We start from the raw sequence: 23,998 nt of genomic DNA, 5'->3' as shown, positions 1-23,998 counted from the left end.
AAATCTGGGGTCACTGGCTCAAAACTAGCTGAAAAAGTCCATAGTCACTGGCATGCCTTGCTGTGGGAATGACTGGAAGGCGTCAATCACATGCATGGCTTGTATTGGGAGTGGCTGAGGGTCCAAATCAGTGAAATGTTAAGTTGTCTGAGGGGTTGGTCACCTTGAAGGGTTGGTTGGCTCCTGAAGGTTCTATAGCATGTATGGAAGGTCAGATTAGTTTGGTTTTGTCGGTTCCACTTCTTTAACTTTAAATGGGGAGTTGAATCACATCATAGTAGCCTCTCATCACATGTTTACCCCGTCAGACCGGTTAAATTGGGTAAATGTGGGAGGAGGGTGTTACAAAGTGGTATAAGAGCATGGTTCACCCCTTGGACTAGATGGGTGGTGTGTTGGACATGGATACATATCAGTTGCATATGTGTTCCTCATGCTTGTGGTATATGTGCTTATTGTGTATGCATTGTGTTGTTCATGGTTTCATTTGTGTCGCCATGTGAAAAATGATGGTGTTGTTGTTGGATGTGTTTGTCGTGAGTGTATGTCGGTCATGCATTGGTTATACATGTTAGTTCTTATATGTTGTTATGTATACATTGACAGGGTTATAGTTGTCGTGCATGAGATCATGGTGTGTGGTTGGTATGGTCATGCACGGTAACTGACTGATGGTTGAAATGATGTTTATGTATTGATATGATTATGATTATACATGTATTGTGCTAACCTGGTTGATCTTGTAGACAATATATCCTCCCCTAAACTATACTGGGGTATATTGATTATGTTATGTTTTGGTTTAAGCTGACATAGTATACTTGCAGGAAAGAGATCAAAGATGACTAGCAAGATGGTAGGCTATAGTTCACGAGACTCCCCCTATGGATCAGGTGAGCACGTGGTGTTGGGCACTCTTCTGAGTTAGAAAACACATTGAGAAGTTTGAAGGCAGAAATAAGAAGTTTCACGACAGATAATGACATAATCATGTAAGCACGAGAGAAACTAGCAGAAGTTAATGCAATCATTCTTCAAAGTTTGTCAGAATTGAAGAGACAAAGACTGCTTCAAATCAACCTTGGATAGGAGCAAAAAAATAATGGAGCATATGGCAGTAGCTCTCATGGTGGGCATAGGTCGGATAGGGATGGCACGACTTGAGATGGTAGGTTCTTGGATACGTCGGATAAGAGAGGCGATGGACAAAGGTTCTATTCTAGTTCTAGCAGACACTATAATCGTCATCATTATCATCCTTACAAGAGGAGTGATAGGGGATATTTTCCAGATGAGTTCAAGAAAACTAAGCTACCTACCTTTGATGTATATTTGAAGAAGTCGAAGGATGTAGAAGCATGGCTACTTGGGATGAATAAATTATTTGAGTTTCATGAATACATAGAGAATATGAAGACTAGAATAGTTATCTTCAGGTTCAAAGGGAAAAAAAAAACATCTAGTGGGAAGATGTGAAGCAGGTCAAAGACATCAGGATAAAAGAGTTGAGTTGGAATGAATTCAGGAGACTTTTCAGGAAGAAGTGCTTGTTAGAGAGGTACTACGATAGCAAGGCCAAGGAGTTTTATGAGCTAAAGATGAGGTCGATGACAGATGAGGAGTATATGACCAAGTTCTTGGAGTTGTTAAGGTATGTACCGTATCTTAAAGATGAGAAGGCCAAAATTCAAAGATCTTCAGGGATTTCCATTAGCATTTAGAGATCGGATTGCGTATGATGAGCCTCTATCACTCGAAGAAGTTATTGGGAAATTGAAGCATTTTTATGAGTATTCAAAGCATAAGACATAATCACAGTAGGGTTGGAAAGGGAAAGAAAAAGCTAAATATAAATGGAAGCTAAAAAGAAGAAGACCTCAGGATGCAGGTGAGAAAGAAAATGTTGCACCTAATAATAAGTTCAACGTAGTTAGAAAGGGACATGGGTCACATCCTGGAGGGAAGTAGAGTAGAGGTGATGGTATGGGATTGTTGCAGTGTTGGATATGTGGCAAGGATCATCTCAAGAGAGATTTTACACAATATCAGGGTGGTAGGCCACAGATCTATAGTGCACAGGAGGTGTAGACTGTTGGAGATGTTGGCAGAGTATTCCTCGTATCTATGCAACATTAGATAACAAGCAAGCAGATCACCAAACAACTGTTATCGAGATGAAAAATAAGCTTTATCATCAAGTTGTTTCTATTTTGATTGACCTTAGATCTAATTATAGTTATGTTAGTCCTCACCTGGTGGATAAGTGTGGTTTGAATAAAGAAGTGCATGCAAAATCTTGGTTAGTGCAGTTTGCTACAGGTATAAATAAGAGAGTGTATCATGGGTAAGAGCTTTTGCATTTGCGTTGAATGGTATGCCTACCTCAACACATTTGAATGTATTATAGTTGGGCTCATATAATATGTTTTTGGGTATGGATTGGTTGTATCTTCATAGGACCAATGTGGATTTTTATGACAAGGCCATTGAGTGCTTGGATGACAATGGATAACAAAGGATCTTGCAGGGTAAGAAGAAAGAAACATCAGTTAGAATGGTGACAATTATGCAAGAAAAGAGTAATCACTGAAAATGGTGTGTGTTATTTGCACTGCATATTTCCAATGATAAAGGTAAGAATGTTGAGGATGTAGAGGTATTGAGCAGGTTCCCGATCTTGCAATAGTTTTAGGATGTTTTTCCACTAGAGATTTCAGAGTTGTCCCCTCATAGAGAAGTGGAATTTTACATTGTGTTGGTACGAGAGGCAACACCAACATCAAAGGCACCATATAGGGTGAGCACAACAGAGTTAGTAGAGCTGAAGTTACAATTGAAGGAAATACTTGAAAAAGGATACATTAGGCCAAGTGTATCACTGTGGGGTGCACCTATATTGTTTGTGAAGAAGAAGGATGGTACTCTCAAGTTATGCATTGATTACAGGCAGTTGAACAAGGTGACCATTAAGAAAAAATATCTATTGTTGAGGATTGATGACTTGTTTGATCAGTTGAAGGGAACAATAGTGTTCTCAAATATTGATATGAGATCTGGATACCATCAGGTACACATTAAAGAAGAGTACATCTACAAGACTGCCTTCCCGACCAGGTATGGGCATTCTGAGTTTGTTGTAGATTCATTTGGTTTTACTAATTCTCCTGCTACGTTTATGTTCTTGATGAATAATGTGTTGCATCCTTATTTGGACAAGTTTGTTATTGTATTCATTGATGACATCTTGATATATTGTAAAAATCAGGAAGAGCATGACGAGCACTTAGCAACAGTTCTGAGATTACTTAGAGAGCATCAGTTGTATGCTAAGCTTAGAAAATGAAGTTTATTTCAGACAAAGGTACATTACTTGGGATATGTTGTTTCCAAGGAAGGCATAACAGTGGATCTAGATAAGATAAGGGATATCATGGAGTGGGCAGCTCCTAGAAATTTAGATGAGGTAGCATCATTTATGGGGATAATAGGTTATTATAGGAGGTTCATTAGGAAATTATTGCATATCCTATTACATCATTACAGAGGCAAGATAAGAAATTTGAATGGACAAAGGAATGTGCAACCAATTATAAACAATTGATGCAGTTGTTGATGAATTATCCAATGTTAAATATTGTAGATCTGGACAAAGAGTTTGTGGTGTGTACAAATTCTTGCAAGAGAGGACTCGGTGGAGTCTTAATGTAGGAAGGACAGGTAGTGTGCTATGAGTCACGGAAACTGAACAAGCATGAGAAAAATTATCCAATACATTATCTTGAGTTGGTAGCAATCATCCATGCATTGAAAATGTGGAGACACTATCTTCTTAGAAGGAGGTTTATATTGATGAGTGATCACAGTGGATTGGGGTATCTATTTGACCAACTAAATCTGAATGCCAGACATGCTAGATATTTGGCCACGATTAGTGAGTTTGACTTTGAGATCAGGAACATCAAAAGTAAGGAGAACAAGGCTACAGATGCTCTTAACAAGAGGATAGAAGTGAATAACATAACAATTATGAGTCCTTATTGGACATAATTACATGATTGGATCTTACAGGTAGGACAACGGGATGGATGGTACATGGACTTCATGCACAAGTTATAACAGGGTATAGGTGGTCAGGATGTGGTCAAAATATTGAGTCGTATTTCTGGATGGATTCGAAGTTGAGTGGGGTGGTCACAGGATTATTCACAAGTCCTAGGAATCCTAGGATGGGATACACGGTAATGCCTGGATGTGAACATTTCAATTGAGCCTAGGAATACATTAATCAGTGAATGGAAGGATACATGGTAAAGCTCAGTAGTGAATACCCTTGATTGGGCCTTGAAATCCCTTGACTGGTAATGGCGGGATACACTATAAATCCCAGAGGGTGGATACCTCATAGGCTTATGAATCCCTTAACCGATAATTGTGGGATACACGATAAATCTGAGAGGTTGATATAGACAAATTCCTCACGTTTAGGTGGAGAGATACAAAGAAATCCATGCTTGTTTAGGGCCTATTGATCCAGTGGGGATTACGGTAAAGCCTGGTTCTATTGATGAGGGTTGAGGTGGTTTGGCCTTAGGAAGCCCTAGTTGGTTTTTTTGTGAGTCCCACATTCATTCTTGGAATATGGCATGAGGGTGATTGGCTGAAAGAAATATTTGTTTCAGCCAATCTATGGTTGGGTGGTTCGTGGAAGTCCCATACTTGGTTGAATTTTTCATTCATTAATAATAGATTCTTCTCCTTGGTATTTCATGTGTAAATGTACTGGTTCATATGAGATTCTTATGGCTATTATATCCTTGTTATTTCTGTTGGTTATATGTTGGTTATGAGTATGTTTTATGACAAAATTGATGTATGGAACTCATCATGTTTTGGTTAGAAAATGAATGTACAATGAATATATGACCTAATAGATGATAATGCAACTAATGTGATAAGGAATCAATGCTTCTTTACAAATCTCAAATAAGTACAAGACCCCTTTGCTAAAATATGTTGTTATGACCTGTAGATTGCATATTTGTGACATGTTTGACGAAATGTCTATCATGGATAGTGTTGAAGAAAGTGTAACTAGGTTCGGTCTTCATATTGACTAAGTAATTATGTAATGAAAAGACAAAGATGATAAAATGTATTTTTGTAAAGCTTGCCTCATGGGTTTCATGAGCAAGAAGTTTTTATAGGTCAAAGACTTCTTCTTGATGTCTTTAGGGATTCGTCATCTAGTCATAAATATATTTTAGAGTCATGTATATGAAGTATTGTTACACTTGAAAAGAACAATCTATTAAAGTAATTGTATGCTCCAAGACCTAGAGTCATGTATATGAAGTATTGTTACACTCAAAAAGAACAATCTATTGAAGTAATTGTATGCTCCAAGACCTTGTCGAGAAGCTCCATAAGAATTCGGCTCAAGTATGATTGAATATGCCCCTTGATGAAGTCGGCCTACCCACAAAATACTAGTCAGCTTAAAAGAGGGAGACAGTCCCTATATAAAGGAGGAACTGTGTCTTCATTTGGAGGAATCAATTCGGTCAAGCTCTGAGATCAAGTGCGAGAAGAAGTCAACGTTTCGGTGCATTAGGAAGAGGCAATTTAGAAAAGAGAAAAGAGAAATATAGCGCAGTAATAAGCTCGTTCTGGTTTGGGTCTGTACTGAACTCGTATCTCTGAGATAAGCCGAAGTTCACTTCAGTAAAAAGAACAGTAAAGGATCGAAGTTCACTTTAGGAAAATAACAGTAAAGGGTTTGCTATCTAGAGTTGAAAGGAAGTACGAAAAGAAGGACCATACAGCAAGAAGTAAGGGACTGCAAGGCGTGTAAAAGAGAGACAATATCAGTCTCAGTCTTGATCTCAGATATTCCTAGAAGAGACCGAAAAATATACAGAGTATGAAGGAAGGTTTCCACAATAAGAAGGAGAGCTTGACACGGTGCATCAAGTGGGTATAGAGAAGGATCAAAAGGAATCTAAGGAAGGCTAAAAATAAGCTTATTGTAAAGGGCTATTAGACTAGGGACCGAGTTTCCCTAGTCCTGGTGCAAAGCAGTGCAAAAAGGAAGATCAACATAAGGTGACTAAAAGGAGTAATGACAAGGTCTTGGAAGCATACTGAATTTAAGGGTCCAGTGTTTGGAATTTTTCAATCAAGGCTTCAATAAGAGAAATTTGTAGAAGGGTTTTCCTCTCTAGGTGGGAGAGGTTTTTCCCTGGCTGAGAGCCAACATCTTGTGTTCTTGTCTCTTTTGTTTTTGGTGACTGTTTAATGAAGTAAGGAAAACACACACTAATAATAAGAAGAAAAGCAAGCTAAGAATTTTTTTAAAAGAAATTCATAAATTATTATCAAACCTAGAAGAATCCTACTAATACTAATTGCCCTAGATTCTTCAACATGGAATTAGAGCTAAGGTGTAAAAATCAAAGGAAGGGAAGAAAAAGAGACATACAAGGATCAATCCTCATGAAGGGCATCAAATTAAGGTTAAGGGTTTTGTCAAGAATAAAGGATCAAGTCTACAACAAACAATCTACATCAGCAAAGAACCTTTTCTTCACAGTCATCATCAAAAAGGTCACCAAGAACCTTATCAATATGACTACAAAGAAAGATCACTCAAAGTCAAATATTATCATCTTGGAGAAGGTCAAAAATCCAAGAAGTAGTCCTAATCTACATTACAACAAAAGGAAAACACAATACCTTTCATAGTCTCGGTGCTAGCCTCAAAATTTGGGTGTCATTACAACCCATGTCATACCACAACAATCTTAATGACTTAAGCAGTTTCGATGATTGGTATTGAACAATGTTCGAAGGCCACAAAGATCTTTGCTCATTCTAAGTCAACTCAAGAAAGGTTTTACTCCAACAAGGAGCATTGCAACATGCTTACAAAGATATACAGTCACAACATACATTACAACAATATCACTTCAGAAGGAGGACACAATGCCACATCTCGGGTGGACATCATGACAGTGCTCTCAAAATTCTTGATTTCAATTCCATACCCTCACAGTCAAGGAATCAAATAATCTCAACATATCATAAAAAGCAGTAGTGCTTGGTGCTGAACAATGCAAGGAAGTCTCAAGAAATGTTCTGGAACTCTATTGTACTAGGAAACTCAAGAAAGAATCTCATTGAAGGAGATCATTCAAGAAAGAATCTAGGTGAAGATTTCATCTTCACATGACAAGTAAGTATCTTTTCATTCTATATTCAAGTTTGGTTAAATGACTTCATGATTGCAAGTACATCTATGAATTGGATGGGTTATCAAGATTCCTTGCATGAAGAAGGATAATAGACGTAGTCCTCTAAGTAGCTGAAGTCATCAAAGGGTCTCCTTTGAATTTATGAAAAGGGATATTTATGAAAGATTCGATCACATAGAAAACTTGGAGATATCAAAGTGATGTAGATGATAAACTCATTCTCTTAAGGTGCAATAAAGAAGGTCGAATGAAATTTGATCTACACAAAAGTAAAAATGCATCAAAAGATGTAGGATATCTTCACAAGGTCTTATATATAAGATCTATGAATGAGAACAACCATCATTGATGCACTGGTAAGGTAAAAAATATCCAAAAACAAGAAGGTTACCTCATTCAACAACTTGTAGTCTCTATGCAAGACAGAGAAGGACAAGTTGATGGAAAAAATATTGAAGGTTAAAAGAACTCAACCATGTGCAGAAAAGGAAGGCAATGTTGGTCCTTAAGCAAGAAAAAATAAGTATAGTTAAGATTCAGTGCTATAGAAATATTTTGGAAGCTCATATCATTGAAATACGGAGGAAGCTGAAGAAAAGAGCCAAGGAAAGAGGGAGCAACAAATCTCTCCTATGAGTAAGATAGTATCCCTCACAAAAAGGTCCTATCATAAGCTCCCAAATCTTGTGTTATATGATATGAAAATGAAAATGAGATGCATCATGGCATCATGGAAGCATTAGAAGCAAGAGATCGTGACATTAGCATGTGGATCATGAAGGACAAAAGGGACAAAATCCATGGTAGTCAAACATGAAGGATATAGCTCTTGGGAATCTCATTGAACATTGAAGGAAATACAAATGTCATCTAGGATAGGGCTCATCATACATCAAGGAAAAAAGGAAACATCTGTCAGATGGGGATATGCAAGATCCTTAAGGTTCTCTGATGGAATCCTCATCAGAGGGTTCACTAATCTAGAGAGGAAGCAAGTGTTTCATCAGGAACTCCAACTTATGGAATTCAGGGGATGATGGTGTTATGACATGAAGCAGATCAAGGGATTGAATATATTTTCAATCAAGCAAGCTACTGGAAGAAGCGTAGATGACCTAAAGGTAAAATGAGGTATGTATGCTTGCATTTAATATTATAATGTCATGTCATATGGTTGCAGGTAACATGGATCATTACTTCTATATTGAGAAGCATGATCAAGAGAAAAATGATCTTCTCCTTTGAAAGAATGTAGGAAGGCATAAGTCACACTAGATGAAATCAACATAATATGTCCTCGTATGAAGTATGAGGTAGTTGACTAAGAAAATTGATTGAAAGCTCTTGGAAATGTAATGTGTGAGGAAGGAAGAGATAGTGAGATATGCAACCATGATGAAGGTGATCAACATCCAAAAGACCAAGAAGATTTGACTTGGAAATCTCTTGGAAAGATATGAAGATTCTGATGAAAGTCTGAAAAAGATGAAGACCCTTGACAATGGATATCTTTGGGAGATGTGTCAACATGTATGTAGGATGATGATACCTACAGGAAGATGTCACGATGAAGAGCCATCTTGAAAGGTACAATTTGATTTAATGTTATGTTTTTATTTCTTTAATAATATCTGGATGAGTTCATACAGGGCTACTGGCACAAGAGTTGTAAGTACAAGTACAAATAACATTCATGTGGTGGATGGAAATTCCTAAAGGAAACACGATGAGGAAGAAGTAGCCATATGACGAAGGTCCCATATATGTGTCAAGAACGCCACTTTATATGAAGAAAGGAATGACATAACGAACCAAGAAGGAAAGTGATGGATGGCTAATGACCTACAAGGAAGAAGCTCAACTAAATCTCATGACATCAAGGAGAGAAGTTGATCAAGCAGCTAAAGGATCCACGAAGAATAAGTTTTTGATATATAGAAGAGTCTCTAGCTAAGAGGGAGCTCTCATAGGTCCCTAATCAAGAGGGATATTGAATTAAATCACCCTTGATTACAAAGGAGTGACAATTGTGTTTTTCTATTTCATGTGTCATGCACTAGACCATGACTAACAATCGTAAGTCTAGATGAAGGTTATGAATGGAAATGTAGACACATGATAGACACATCATTCTTGTCTTCACCTGGGAAGAAAGAATGGAGGATTAGGTAATCATCTGGCATCCGATGCTCTTTGAAGATGTGTAGGGCATACAAGATAAGAGTAGGCAAGAGGATCACTATTCTTTGAGGGCTGGGAACCTAAGATAAGAATAGTCCTAGAAGGTCATACTCATTGAAAACCCGGGTGGGTATGAATCTTGAGAGACAATGATGGAGGTGTCTATAGTCATTGGTCTTGCCAACATTGTGCTCTGATCTTATGAGAGATAGAGTTGTCAGTCAGGACCCAACTGTGGAAACAATGTTGGTTACTATGATGCTAGAAATGATGGATTGCCAATTAGATTTCTCTTATGTGAATTCCTCAGATTGAAAATTTCCAAACACCTTGAAATGAATAATGAATACCTCCATAGTTAAGAGGGAGTGTTGAAGAAAGTGTAACTAGGTTCAGTCTCCATATTGACTAAGTAATTATGTAATGAAAATACAAATATGATAAAATGTATTTTTGTAAAGCTTGTCTCATGGGTTTCATAAGCAAGAAGTTTTTAAAGGTCAAAGACTTCTTCTTGATGTGTTTAGGGATTCATCATCTAGTCATAAATATATTTTAGAGTCATGTATATGAAGTATTGTTACACTTGAAAAGAACAATCTATTGAAGTAATTGTATGCTCCAAGACCTTGTCAAGAAGCTCCATAAGAAGTCGGCTCAAGTATGATTGAATATGCCCCTTGATGAAGTTGGTCTACCCACAGAAGACTAGTTGGCTCAAAAGAGGGAGACAGTCCCTATATAAAGGAGGAATTGTGTCTTCATTTGGTGGAATCAATTCGGTCAAGATTTGAGATCAAGTGTGAGAAGAAGTCAACATTTCGGTGCATTAGGAAGAGGAAATTCAGAAAAGAGAAAAGATAAATATAGCACAATAATAAGCTCATTCTGGTTTGTTAGTTTTAGGTATATTCTATGCTAGAGCAATTTATTTTAATTATCCAATATCTTTTCAGATTAGCAATCACATCAGCAATAAAGTAAACTATAGATAGAACATGAATATAAATCGCAGAAGACATGCCAAGACAAGAGGACACAAGATGTGGCGCCAGCGAGGGACAAATCCCAACGTGGGGAAACCCTTGATCAATTCTTCTTTTATGTTCTTCAAAGTTCAGCAGAGAAAGTGAGAGAGATAGTACATTTACAATAGAAGTCATCATTTTGACATTTGATATCTGCAGAGATCAGTTGAAGACATATTGCTTCAATTGATTCTCTAAGGTGACTCCTTCAACTATCATAGTGTTGCCTCTCGTCCATTTGCTGCACATAATCGTGTGATATCATGCTGTACTGTCACAATGTTGAGCCTTGATGACTGAGCTAAACTCATCTACTTCTCATCATCATGCTGCATCTTCCATCATCATGCACCCTTCATTTTGTTTCCCATGCCCATCGTGATGTGAGACTGATCATCCTTATCATTCTCATTGTGTTGAGATCATCATGATGCCCATTCATCACAAGTCAGCTTCAAATCATGGCTTCCACAGGCTTCTCAATAATCTGATTCAAATCTGGTCAACACATTGACCCAATACACAACAACCTTGCCTCCAAATCTGTTGTCCCACGCTGCCCTTGACTGTTCCTGGTTAGGGCACTTTAGCACACTGCAATAGCCCTCAAACAATCCTGGAACAGTCCTCAAACAACCTTCAATCCCTGCGGCTCACCTTAGTGTGATCCCTCTACTTCCATGCTAGAGATTAGGGCATAATACAACCCCAAAACAGACCCACACAAGTGTTTGCTGTGGTGGTATGGCTTGTGGCCTACCACACAGCCTACCTGTAACTAACTATGGTGCATATAAGAGTTTTCATGATAGTGAGGGAGTGTCTCCATTAACTGCGTATAGACTGCGTTTAGATGTCTTCAATGACTAGCGTATTAGGTCTCCATGTTGTGCGTATTAGTGTCTCAAAGACCAGCGTATTAGGTCTCCTTGCTGTGCATATTAGAGTCCTTATAACAGCGTTTCAAGTGACTACGACTCTCTACGGCTTCATACCTTGGCTGTGGCTTTCTGCCTTGACCCAAGACCTTTGCGGCTTCATAACTTGGCTGTGGCTTCATGCCTTGACATAATACCTCTGCGACTACCCTTTATGATAGTGTATAAGTGTCTGCGCTACCCTTTATGACAATGTATAAGTGCCTCATGAACAATGTTAAGATGTTACCATGACTGTGTTGTACTGCGTGTAATTGTCTCCATGTCCTACGTATTTATGTCTCCATGAGCAGCGTATATATCTCTGCATGAACATTGTATAACAATCTCCATGATCAACGTGTAAATAGGTCTTCATATCTGCATTGGAAGAAGTCTTCATGACTGCATTGGATATCATCTGCAGCTAGGGCATCCAATGTTTTCTTTAGTGTCTCTCCTCCAAAAACCCAAGACGTGGAGAGGAGATAACATTAAGAGTGTATATGTCTTCCAAAATGACTTCAAGTCCTTTATATTTATGCTAAAACGTAGAGGTTGAATAGACATGACCTTTGGGTTTATTGAGCCTAAATAAGTTGCTGGCCGATTTGACAATTAGTCTTATAACACAAATAAATTCATAACTCCATGAATACTTATCGAAATTGGATGATATTTAGATCAATCCTACACCTCTGGATGAGAGGGATCTAATAAAAATATTAGCTGCTATAAATAATATGACCCACATGGAGTTTGGCCCTAGTTGCCAATTTTAACACTCCCTCTCAACTAGGGGAACTCCATCCGCTGATCCATATGTCCGACTGTACTATCTCTGCCATCAATTCCCTACACTGCTCTGCTCAGCTCTGCTGGCTCTTCTTAGCTCTGCTGTCTCTGCTTAGCTCTGCTGGCTCTCCTCTACTCTGCTCAGTTTTGCTGGCTCTGCTCAGCTCTTCTGGCTCTACTCTGCTCTGCTTAGCTCTACTGGCTTTGTTCTGCTCTGCTTAGCTCTGCTCTACTCAACAATGTTGGCTCTGCTATGCTCTGATTAGCTCTACTAGCTCTGTTTTGCTCTGCTTAGCTCTGTTGGCTCTGCTCCGCTCAACTCTGCTGGCTTTGCTGTGCTCTGCTTAGCTTTGTTGAACCATGAAGAAGAAGAATTGATCGAGAATGTGTCATACCATTTTCCACTCACCTGAAGTTAGTCTCAGAGTGTGTACTACTGGTCCTAGACTAGTCCTCAACCGACCCGAAGTTACTGTCATAGTAGGTACAACTCCTACAACTGGGCCCAAACTAGTATTCTATTGACTTGAAGTCAGTCTCAGAGTATGTACCACTTGTCCCAGCAGTAGCAAACCTTAGATCAGCAACATCAACATTAGCGGCCTCATTATCAGACTAGGGCAAATGATATCTCACAAACTGACCGTTGGATCAGCTTGATTCCACCACCAAAAGTTGCGGCTTCCAAAGGAGGTTCAGATGAACCTACAACGCAGTTCAGATGAAGAGATCTTCTAGTTCACGCAGGTCATAATTTACTTCTACATTTGCAGCTTCCGTTTTGGCAGCTTCCAGCTTCAAACTAGGGCAGTCGATATCTTGCAAACCGTTCGTCAGATTGACTTGATTCCACCACCAAAATTTGTGGCTTTCAGAGGAGATCCAGATGGACCTACAGTGCAATTCTAAGGAGGAGATCTGATGGTCAATTCTGGTCAAACTTAGGATCTGCAGTTGTAGCTTCATGTTCAATAGCTTCCGGCTTCACATGTGTGAGAAAGAGACCCTTTTTTGCGTAGTAGAGAAGAGACTCTTTTCTGCACAGTGGAGAGAGAGAGATGTGATGAGATGAGTGATTCCAAATGAGGAAAAGTCCTCTTGTATTTATACACAATATTGGTGTTTGAATAGATGCAACTGTTGGGCTTCTGATCCTACATGAGTTGTAGGTCGGCTTGATAATAATTCCATAATCAAAATAAATTCATATCTCCATGAATAATTATCGGAATCGGATGATCTTTATATAAATCCTACACCTCTCGACGAGAGGAATCTAATAAAAATAGTATCAGCCATGAATAAGATGACCCACATGAAGTTTTTCCCTAGTTTCCAATTTTAACATATTGATATGCTTGGAGCGATCATGAAATACGAGGATTATCTGATAAACGAATCCTACTCTGGTTATCACACAGGATCACAGTGGTATCCAATGTAAATCCAAACAACTCACTGAAGAGCTTTCATAACTAGACTGCCTTACAGGTGTCCATGCTAGCAGCAATATACTCTGCCTTGGTGGTGCTCAAAGCCACCGACATCTGCTTCCTGCTCATCTAGGATATCGAACCAGATCCCAAGGAGAACCAACTCTGAGAAGTGCTCTAGTGATCCTCCACACTGCCTGCCCACTCAACATTCGAATAATCTTATGGTTGCATATTTTAGCGGTGTATCTAAATCCATGAGAGATTGTGCCCTGAAGATATCTCAGAAGATTCTAGGCACCAATCCAGTGAAGCTCAACCAAATATGAGCTCACCATGCTCACTGCAAAACATATGTCTGGATGGAGGTTCACCAAGAACATCAACACGAATGAGTTTATGAAACTTAGAGGCATTTCCTAAATCTGGTTTGACATCCCTACCATATAACTTCTGAAAGTTAAGATCCTCGAGGTAGTCACAGGCTTGTAGTTTATCTTTCCACATTTGGAATCCAACCCCCTCTGTCTTCTACAAATGAGAGGGTCTGCACCTGTCAGACATAGGTGCCGGTATGAGAGGTCTATCATCCACAACCTTCGGGAAATGGTTTTGATCAGTTTCACTCCTAGTGAATCTCAACTTCATTCGACAGCTATCAATCCTCTCATACTATGCCTGGGGTGTTTTGCTTCAAGCCGTAGAGGGCTTTCTTCCACCTGCATACATGAGATTCCTGATCATCAATCTCAAACTCCTCAAGTTGTTTCAAGCCTGTGGACTTGTTGTATGAGGGGAATGGTCCCCTTATAAGATTTTCCTTCGGTACATCTCAGACATGTACCTTCATGCTATTTTTGAACTTAGGCATCCCGGTCACCATCTGACTCACAAACCTGCAGTGCTGAGTCAATGGACATGGTCCCCAGTGGACTTGATACAACCCTGAACTCTAAAACACCTTTGAAAAATCTATTTTCAAACACGTACCTTTCCATCGGTGAGTGCCACCCTGAAACCTTTGACTCCATTTCCGAGATGGACACCAGGTTCTTCTTGTGATCAGGTACATAAAAGAGATTCTGGGGTTCCTTGCTTTCTTTGAAGAGTCAACCATTTCCTTGATGACCTGCATTACCAGTCATTCCTTTGATCATTGAATATGTCCCTAGAATGATTGTTATCTTCATCAAGAGATGTGTCCCTGTCCTTCAAACACTCCTTTGCACGATGGCCAAACTTATTGCAACCAAGGAATCTGCCTTTCCTTCCACCCTTAGATTTGAACTTCCCAATGAAGTGATCTTTAAGTAGGCCATCAGAAACTTCCGCTGCACCATTCTGATAATATGCTCTGCTTCGACTTCACCCTTTGTGAACTTAGAAGAGAGATGTGGAACCCATTGATCCTTTTGTCCTGTCCCTATTGTCTTCGGTGATTGCTATTTCACTCTTGCTTGGGCATTGTCTTCACCTCAGCTCCGATACCATGTTAGTTTTAGGTATGTTCTATGCTAGAGCAATTTATTTTAATTTTCCAATATCTTTTCCAGATTAGCAATCACATCAGCATTAAAGTAAACTACAGATAGAACATGAATATAAATCGCAGAAGACAAGCCAAGAAAAGAGGACACAAGATGTGGCGACAGCCAAGGACAATCCCCAATGTGGGGAAACCCTTGATCAATTCTTCTTTTATGTTCTTCAAAGTTCAGTAGAGAAAGTGAGAGAGATAGTACATTTACAATAGAAGTCATCATTTTTACTTTTGATATCTGCAGAGATCAGTTGAAGACATATTGCTTCAACTGATTCTCTAAGGTGACTCCTTCACATATCATAGTGTTTCCTCTCATCCATTTGCTGCACATAACCATGTGATATCATGCTGTACCGTCACAGTGTTGAGTGTTGATGATTGAGCTGAACTCATATGCTTCTCATCGTCATGCTGCCCATTATGTTGCATCTTCCATCATCATGCAGCCTTCATTTTGTTGCCCATGCCCATCGTGATCTAAGACTGATCATCCTTATCATTCTCATTGTGTTGAGATCATCATGATGCCCATTCATCACAAGTCAACTTCAAATCACGGCTTCCACAGGCTGCTCAATAATATGATTCAAATCTGGTCAACACATTGACCCAATACACAACAACCTTGCCTCCAAATTTGTTGTCCCACGCCGCCCTTGACTGTTCCTGGTTAGGGCACTTTAGCACACTGCAACAACCCTCAAACAATCCTCGAACAATCCTCAAATAGCCTTCAATCCCTGCGGCTCAGCTTAGTGTGATCCCTCTGCTTCCATGTTGGAGATTAGGGCACAATATAGCCCCAAAATAGACCCACACAAGTGTTTGATGTGGTGGTATGGCCTGTGGCCTACCACACAACCTACCTATAACTGACTGTGGTGCGTATAAGAGTTTTCATGATAGTGAGGGAGTGTCTCCATTAACTGCGCATAGAATACGTTTATATGTCTTTAATGAACAGTGTATTAGGTTTCCATGCTATGCGTATTAGTGCCTCAAAGACCAACATATTAGGTCTCCTTGATGTGCATATTAGAGTCTTTATAACAACGTTTAGAGTGACTGTGGCTCTCTGCGGCTTCATGCCTTGGCTGTGGATTCATGCCTTGACGCAATACCTCTGTGGCTTCATACCTTGGCTGTGGCTTCATGCCTTGACCCAATACCTCTATGGCTACCCTTTATGACAAGCCAAGACAAGAGACACAAGATGTGGCGGCTAGCCAGGGACAAACCCCACAATGTGTGGGGAAACCCTTTGATCAAATCTTATCTTATCTTCAATAATTCGGCAGAGAGAAATAGTACAATAAATCTGATTCATATCAGTAGTAGCAAACCCTATATCAGTAGCATCAGCATTAGCGACTTCATTATCAAACTAGGGCAAATGATATCTCACAAACCGACTGTCGGATCGGGTTAATTCCACCACCAAAAGTTGTGGCTTCTAGAGGAGGTTCAGATGAACCTACAACGTAGTTCAAATGAAGAGATCTTCTAGTCCACGTAGGTCAAAATTTACTTCTGTAGTTGCAGCTTCAGTTTCGACAGCTTCTGGCTTCAAACTAGGGCAGTCGATATCTTGCAAATCGTCCGTTAGATTGACTTGATTCCACCACCAAAAGTTGCGGCTTTTAGAGGAGATCTAGATGGACTGACAATGCAGTTCTAAGGAGGAGATCTGATGGTCAACGCTAGTCAAAATTTGGATTTGCAGTTGCAGCTTCAGGTTCAACAACTTCCGGCTTCACATGTGTGAGAGAGACCCTTTTCTGGGCAGTAGAGAAGAGACTCTTTTCTGTGCAGTAGAGAGAGAGAGATGTGATGGGATGAGTGATTCCAAATGAGGAAAAGTCCTCCTAAATTTATACACAATGTTGGTGTTTGAATAGATGCGACTGTTGGGCTTCTGAGCCTACATGAGTTGTAGGTCGGCTTGATAATAATTCCATAATCAAAATAAATTCATATCTCCATGAATACTTATCGGAATTGGATGATATTTATATAAATCCTACACCTCTCGACGAGAGGAATCTAATAAAAATATTATCAGCCATGAATAAGATGACCCACATGAAGTTTTGCCCTAGTTTCCAATTTTAACACTCCCTCTTAACTAGGGAAAACTTCATCTGCAATCTGTCTATTGGTCATTACTATTCATCCATCAAATGCACTGCCCTGAACAGCCTAACCCTTGCCATGATTTGCTCTATTATGCCTGTTTTTCTTTGTCTTGTTCTGCCCTATACTGATCTGTATTGTTCTGCTTTGTTCTCCTCTGCTCTTGCATTGTTCTGTTCTACTATGCTTTTGTCTGAATTATGAAGAAGAATAAATGATCGAGGACGTATCATACTGACTCAAAGTCAGTCTCAGAGTATGTACCACTGGTCCCAGACCAGTCTCAACCAACCCGAAGTCAGCGTCATAGTGAGTAAAACTCCACTGGTCCCAGACCAGTATCATCCTTCACTGGCTCAATGTTAGTCTTAGAGTGCGTACCACTGCTCCCAGACCAGTCTCAACTGACCCAAAGTCAGCTTCATAGTAAGTACCACTCCGACCACTGGTCCCAGACCAGTATCGCTGTCTCAGAGAGTGTACCACTAGTCCCAGACCAATCTCAACCGACCCGAAGTCAACGTCATAGTATGTACCACTCTCACTGGTCCCAGACTAGTACTGCACTGACATGAAGTCAGTCTTAGAGTATGTATCCCTGGTCCTAGACTAGTCTCAACAGATCCGAAGTCAGTGTCATGGTATGGTACAACTCCTACCATTGGTCCCAGACCAATATCATTGATCCCAAATCAATGGAGGTCATCCTAGCGTAGGGAGTACAGTAGATACAACGATGCATCCATCGGTACTACTATGGTCCCTAACTTCATTTCCCTGCTCATTGATCAGATGAGAGGTACTTCTCATGAGTCCCAGACTGCATGGGTAGGATGCCTCGACAGGAGAACTAATCAATCCTGTCCTCACAGGAGAACACATCAATCCTGCTACAATCGCCATGGAGAACATATCAATCCAGGCTGCCATGGAGAACACATCAATCTAGGCCTCACAGGAGAACACATCGATCCTGTTACAATTGCCATGGAGAACACATCAATCCAGGCCTCACAAGAGAACACATCAATCCTGCTACAATGTGGCCACGGGGTGTATATGTATACCACCAGGGGATAGTGAATCATCCTGTGGTCATATGCTGCTCCAAGAAGCACCCTGCACCCCCTTGGAGCTCCTAGAGCTCAATGCATCATACATGACCCTCATTGGAGGGTCTTTTAACAACTCCAAGTTGTTCTCAGAAAGTAAGAAATTTTACTTTCCCAAGGGGTTTTGTCAGAATGTCGGTGGCTTGTTTATCTGTACCGATATGTTGGAGCCTTATAGCTCCCTGCTGCACCATATCTCGAATATAGTGGTATCTGATATCGATATGCTTGGAGCGATCATGAAGTATGGGATTCTCTGACAAACGAATCCCACTCTGGTTTTCACAAAGGATCATGGTGGTATCCAATGTAAATCCAAACAACGCACTAAAGAGCTTTCGCAACCAAACTGCCTCACAGGAGGCCATGCTGGCATCAATATACTTTGCTTCGGCAGTGCTCAAGGCCACTGAATTTTTCTTCCTGCTCATCTAGGATATCGAAGCAGATGTCAAGGAGAAACAACACCTGAAAGTGCTCTTACGGTCCTCCACATTGCCTGCCCAATCAACATCTGTGTATCCAAAATAGTCTCACATCTTCGGCAGTGTATCTTAACCCATAAGTGATAGTGCCACGAGGATATCTCAACAGATTCTTGGCACCGATCCAATGTATGTGGTCGGGTTCAACCATATGTTGACTGCGAAGCATATATCTGGATGGGAGTTCACTAAGAACATTAATGCTCCACCGAGTTGCCGATACTCGGTAGAATTTCGTAAAACAGGTCCAGCAACACTACCACTTAACTTCTTGAAGTCAAGATCCATCGAGGTAGTTACAGGCTTGCAGTCCACCATACCGAATCTTTCCAATATCTTCACCACATATTTTCCTTGATATAGGAAAGTTTCTCCTATCTTCTACCATACTTCAAGTCCTAGGAAATAGTGCATCAGTCCTAGGTCCTTCATTTCAAATTCAGATGCCAACTCCCTCTTACATTTGAGAATGAGAGGGTCTGCACCTGTTAGAAAGAGGTCATCCACATACAACACCAGTATGAGAGGTTTATCATCTTCAACCTTAAAGTAAAGGTTAGGATCGACTTCACTCCTAGTGAATCCCAGCTTCATCAAGTAGTTGTCGATCCTCTCATACCATGCTAGGGGTGCTTGCTTCAGCCCATAGAGAGCTTTCTTCAACCTGCATACATGAGATTTCCGATCATAAATTTCAAATCCTTCGGGTTGCTCCACGTAGACCTCTTCTTTGATCGAGCCGTGTAAGAACGCAGCCTGGACATCCATCTGATGTAGGTTTCATCCTTATGAAGCGGCAAGGGCTATGATCGAGTGGATGGTCGTATATCTGGGAACAGGTGCAAATATCTCATCATAGTCTATACCTTCCTTCTAGGAGAAACCACGAGCAACAAAATGAGCCTTATACTTTTTTGTACTTCCATTTGCTGCATGCTTTATCTTGTAAAGCCATTTGGAAGTAACAACTGTCTTGTCCTGGGGTCTGGGAACTACTTCCCAGACATCATTCTTCATGATAGACTCATATTCTTTGGTCATAGCATCCTTCCATACTTGATGCTTGATGACATCTGAGAATTATGAAGGCTCATTTTGTATGATCGTGCTCATGATGGTCAGGTATCCCTGATACCTATTAGGTTTCTTACTTTCACGAAAGGTTCCTTGGGGTGCAGCATGTCCTTCAGCATCATCAAGTAGCCCCCTAAGCCATCAAGGCCTCTTCCTAGAAGAGGAAGGCTCATGTGGAGGAGGATCAATCAGATCCATGGGTTCTTCTACATCAGGCATTGATTCATCATCCTTTTCTTTCGGTTCCCTGGTGTCGGCTTCATGAGAGCTCCTCAAAGTCGGAAGATTGTTCACCTTGCTGAGAGCCATATCTTCGTCAAAGGTGACATCATGACTAATTACGACTTCCCTTTGACCGGCTACACAGATTCTATAGCCTTTAGTATTTTCACCATAGCCCACGAAAATTCCCTTCTTTCCAGATGCAACCAATTTATTTCTTTTCTCTTGTGGCACATGAAAATATACAGGGCTTCCAAAAATTCTAAAATGAGAAACATTAGGTTTCTTACTGGTGAACTTTTCTTCAGGAGTCTTGGAACCCAATGCTTGATGAGGGCATCGATTTTTTACATATACAGCAGTGTTTGCAGCTTTAGCCCATAGGAACTTCGGAAGTCTTTGATCATGTAGCATGGCCCGGACAACTTATATAATTGTGCAGCTATTCCTTTCTGCCACACCATTCTGTTCAGGAGTATATGGTGTAGTAGTCTCCCTCTTGATGCTAGCCTCTTTACAAAAATCATGGAACTTATTAGATTCATATTCAGTCCCATTATCAGTTCTTAAGATCTTGATCTTCTTTTCGATTTGATTCTCGATTAGGGCTCTGAAGTGTCGAAACCAAGAGAACACTTCATCCTTATTTTTCAAGAAGTATATCTAGGTCTTTCGAGAATAGTCATCTATAAAAGTGAGATAATATGAATATCCTCCCAAGGAGTTCATAGGCATCATACCAGATATGTCTGAGTGAACTAGTTGTAATATATTGGAGGTCTTTCTTTGACTTGAAGGGAATGGTCCCCTTTTGAGCTTTCCTTTGGCACATCCCAGTCATACACCTTCTTTCTCTACTTGGAATTTGGGCATCCTTGTTACCATCTGTCTTACATTGAGTAGAGCTTTGTAATGAAGGTGGGAAAACCTCCGATGCCAAATTTCGGAGTGAAGAGTTGTGTCACAAGACATGACACCTAGCGGACTTCCACCGACCTGATATAAAGAATCAACTCGAAACCCAAGAGTGAAAGCATCTTTAACATTATTTTTCCATATACGTACCTTGCCATCGCTGAAGGTTACCTTGTAGCCTTTGTCTTCCATTGCCGAGATGGATACCAGGTTCTTTTTGAGATCAGGTACATATAATACATCTTGTAAGTGAATCGTATTACCTTGATTCAATTTGAGAGAAACATTGCCTACACCTTTCACAGGGTATTTCATGTCATCTCCAAGGACAATTTCCAGGTTAGTTTCTTTCTCTACCAGATTATGGAGTAATTCTTTGTAACCAGTGAAGTGTCTTGAGGCACCACTATGAATAAGCCAAATTCCCATTGAGTCCGAAGGAGCGGAGGTAGATAGAGTAGCGGGTAGATAATATTTAGCCTGCTTATTGTCAACAGTGTTAGATTCATACTTGGAATTTCTAGCCTTCTTGAATGGTTGCCCTCTTCCTTGATTTCCAGCATTCCTTTTACCTTTGCTGTTGAATTTTCCATTCCTTCGATTACCATGAGAGGGATTTTGATCATCGTCACGGTGAGAGTCCTTTCTATTAGGACATTCCCTTGCATAGTAACCAGCTTTATTGCAAATAAAACATCGTCCTTTTCTTCCACCCTTAGGTCCAACCTTTCTTTTCGATTTAGACCCAGAATTATTTCTTTTCTTAGCATGAGAAGAAAAAGCAGCAGGAGGACCTTTAGGCAAGGGAATTTCTTGCTCTTCTACCCTTGTTTCTTCTTGAATGCATCTAGCCATTAATTCCTCGAAACCAAGAATTACATTATTGTTCAGAAGAGTAGTCCTGAACACATACCATTCGGATGGTAATCCTCCAAGAGTTGTGAGTGCCATTTCTCTGTCAGTAATAGTCTCCCCAATAGATAGGAGATCGTTCTTGATCTCGGTGATTCTTAAGAAGTATGCTTGCATACTCTCATCTTTACCCTTCTTGATTTCCCTTAGCTTATTTCTAAGAAACAAAACTTGATTTGCATCATTAACTTTAAAGAAACTCACCAGTCTATCGTAGATTTCCTTGGAGGTGTCTAGATTAGAGATGTAGGCCACCAAGCACTTGTCGATAGAGTCCTGGATGATCTTCTTCGCTTTAATTTCTCCGTTCTTCCATTTGTTCATGGCAGCAGGAGGTGAACTTGATGGAGGCTCAACAATATTGCCTCTCACATGATCCAACACTCCTTGATCCTCAAGGGTTAGATCGATAGACATCTTGCATCTGTGATAGTCAGCTTTCTCACAGAGCTTGTCTTCGGCAGGAAAGAGTGTTGAGGACCCCATCGTTCTTTTAGGCTAGCTTTGCGAATCTTCTCTTCTGTGATTTCTCTTGCTCTTGCTTGGGCTTTGTCTTCACCTCAACTCTAATACCATGTTAAGTTATGGTATGTTCTATGCTTATAACAGTTTACTTCTTTTTCTTATTATATTCCACAGATTAGCAATCATATGTACATAAAGTAAAGTGCATATAGAACATTAAACGATCAACAGAAAACAAGCCAAGACAAGAGACACAAGATGTGGCGGCTAGCCAGGGACAAACCCCACAATGTGTGGGGAAACACTTTGATCAGATATTCTTTTATCTTCAATAATTCAGTAGAGAGAAATAGTACAATAAATCTGATTCATATCAGCAGTAGCAAACCCTAGATCAGCAACATCAGCATTAGCGGCTTCATTATCAGACTAGGGCAAACGATATCTCACAAACTGACCGTCGGATCAGCTTGATTCCACCACCAAAAGTTGCGGCTTCCAAAGGAGGTTCAGATGTACCTACAACGAAGTTTAGATGAAGAGATCTTCTAGTCCACATAGGTCATACTTTACTTCTACATTTGCAGCTTCAGTTTCGGCAGCTTCCAGCTTCAAACTAGGGCAGTTGATATCTTGCAAACCGTTCGTCAGATTGACTTGATTCCACCACCAAAATTAGTGGCTTTCAGAGGAGATCTAGATGGACATATAGTGCAATTCTAAGGAGGAGATCTGATGGTCAACGCTGGTCAAACTTTGGATCTGCAGTTGCAACTTCATGTTCAACAGCTTCCGGCTTCACATGTGTGAGAGAGAGACCCTTTTTTGCGTAGTAGAGAAGAGACTCTTTTCTGCGCAGTGGAGAGAGAGAGATGTGATGAGATGAGTGATTCCAAATGAGGAAAAGTCCTCTTGTATTTATACACAATATTGGTGTTTGAATAGATGCAACTGTTGGGCTTCTGAGCCTACATGAGTTGTAGGTCGGCTTGATAATAATTCCATAATCAAAATAAATTCATATCTCCATGAATACTTATCGGAATCGGATGATCTTTATATAAATCCTACAGCTCTCGACGAGAGGAATCTAATAAAAATAGTATCAGCCATGAATAAGATGACCCACATGAAAATTTTCCCTAGTTTCCAATTTTAACATATTGATATGCTTGGAGCGGTCATGAAATACGAGGATTCTCTGATAAACGAATCCTACTCTGGTTATCACACAGGATCACAGTGGTATCCAATGTAAATCCAAACAACTCACTGAAGAGCTTTCATAACTAGACTGCCTTACAGGTGTCCATGCTAGCAGCAATATACTCTGCCTTGGTGGTGCTCAAAGCCACCGACTTCTGCTTCCTGCTCATCTAGGATATCGAACCAGATCCCAAGGAGAACCAACACTGAGAAGTGCTCTAGTGATCCTCCACACTGCCTGCCCACTCAACATTCGAATAATCTTGTGGTTTCATATTTTAGCAGTGTATCTCAATCCATGAGAGATTGTGCCCTGAAGATATCTCA

This window comes from Pinus tabuliformis, chromosome 6 (assembly GCF_031772625.1).
Source record: "Pinus tabuliformis cultivar Carrire ecotype Pingquan chromosome 6, CPIR1, whole genome shotgun sequence".
Classification (NCBI taxonomy): domain Eukaryota; kingdom Viridiplantae; phylum Streptophyta; class Pinopsida; order Pinales; family Pinaceae; genus Pinus; species Pinus tabuliformis.
The sequence above is the reverse complement of the archived record's forward strand: the minus strand, read 5'-3'. Positions refer to the sequence as shown.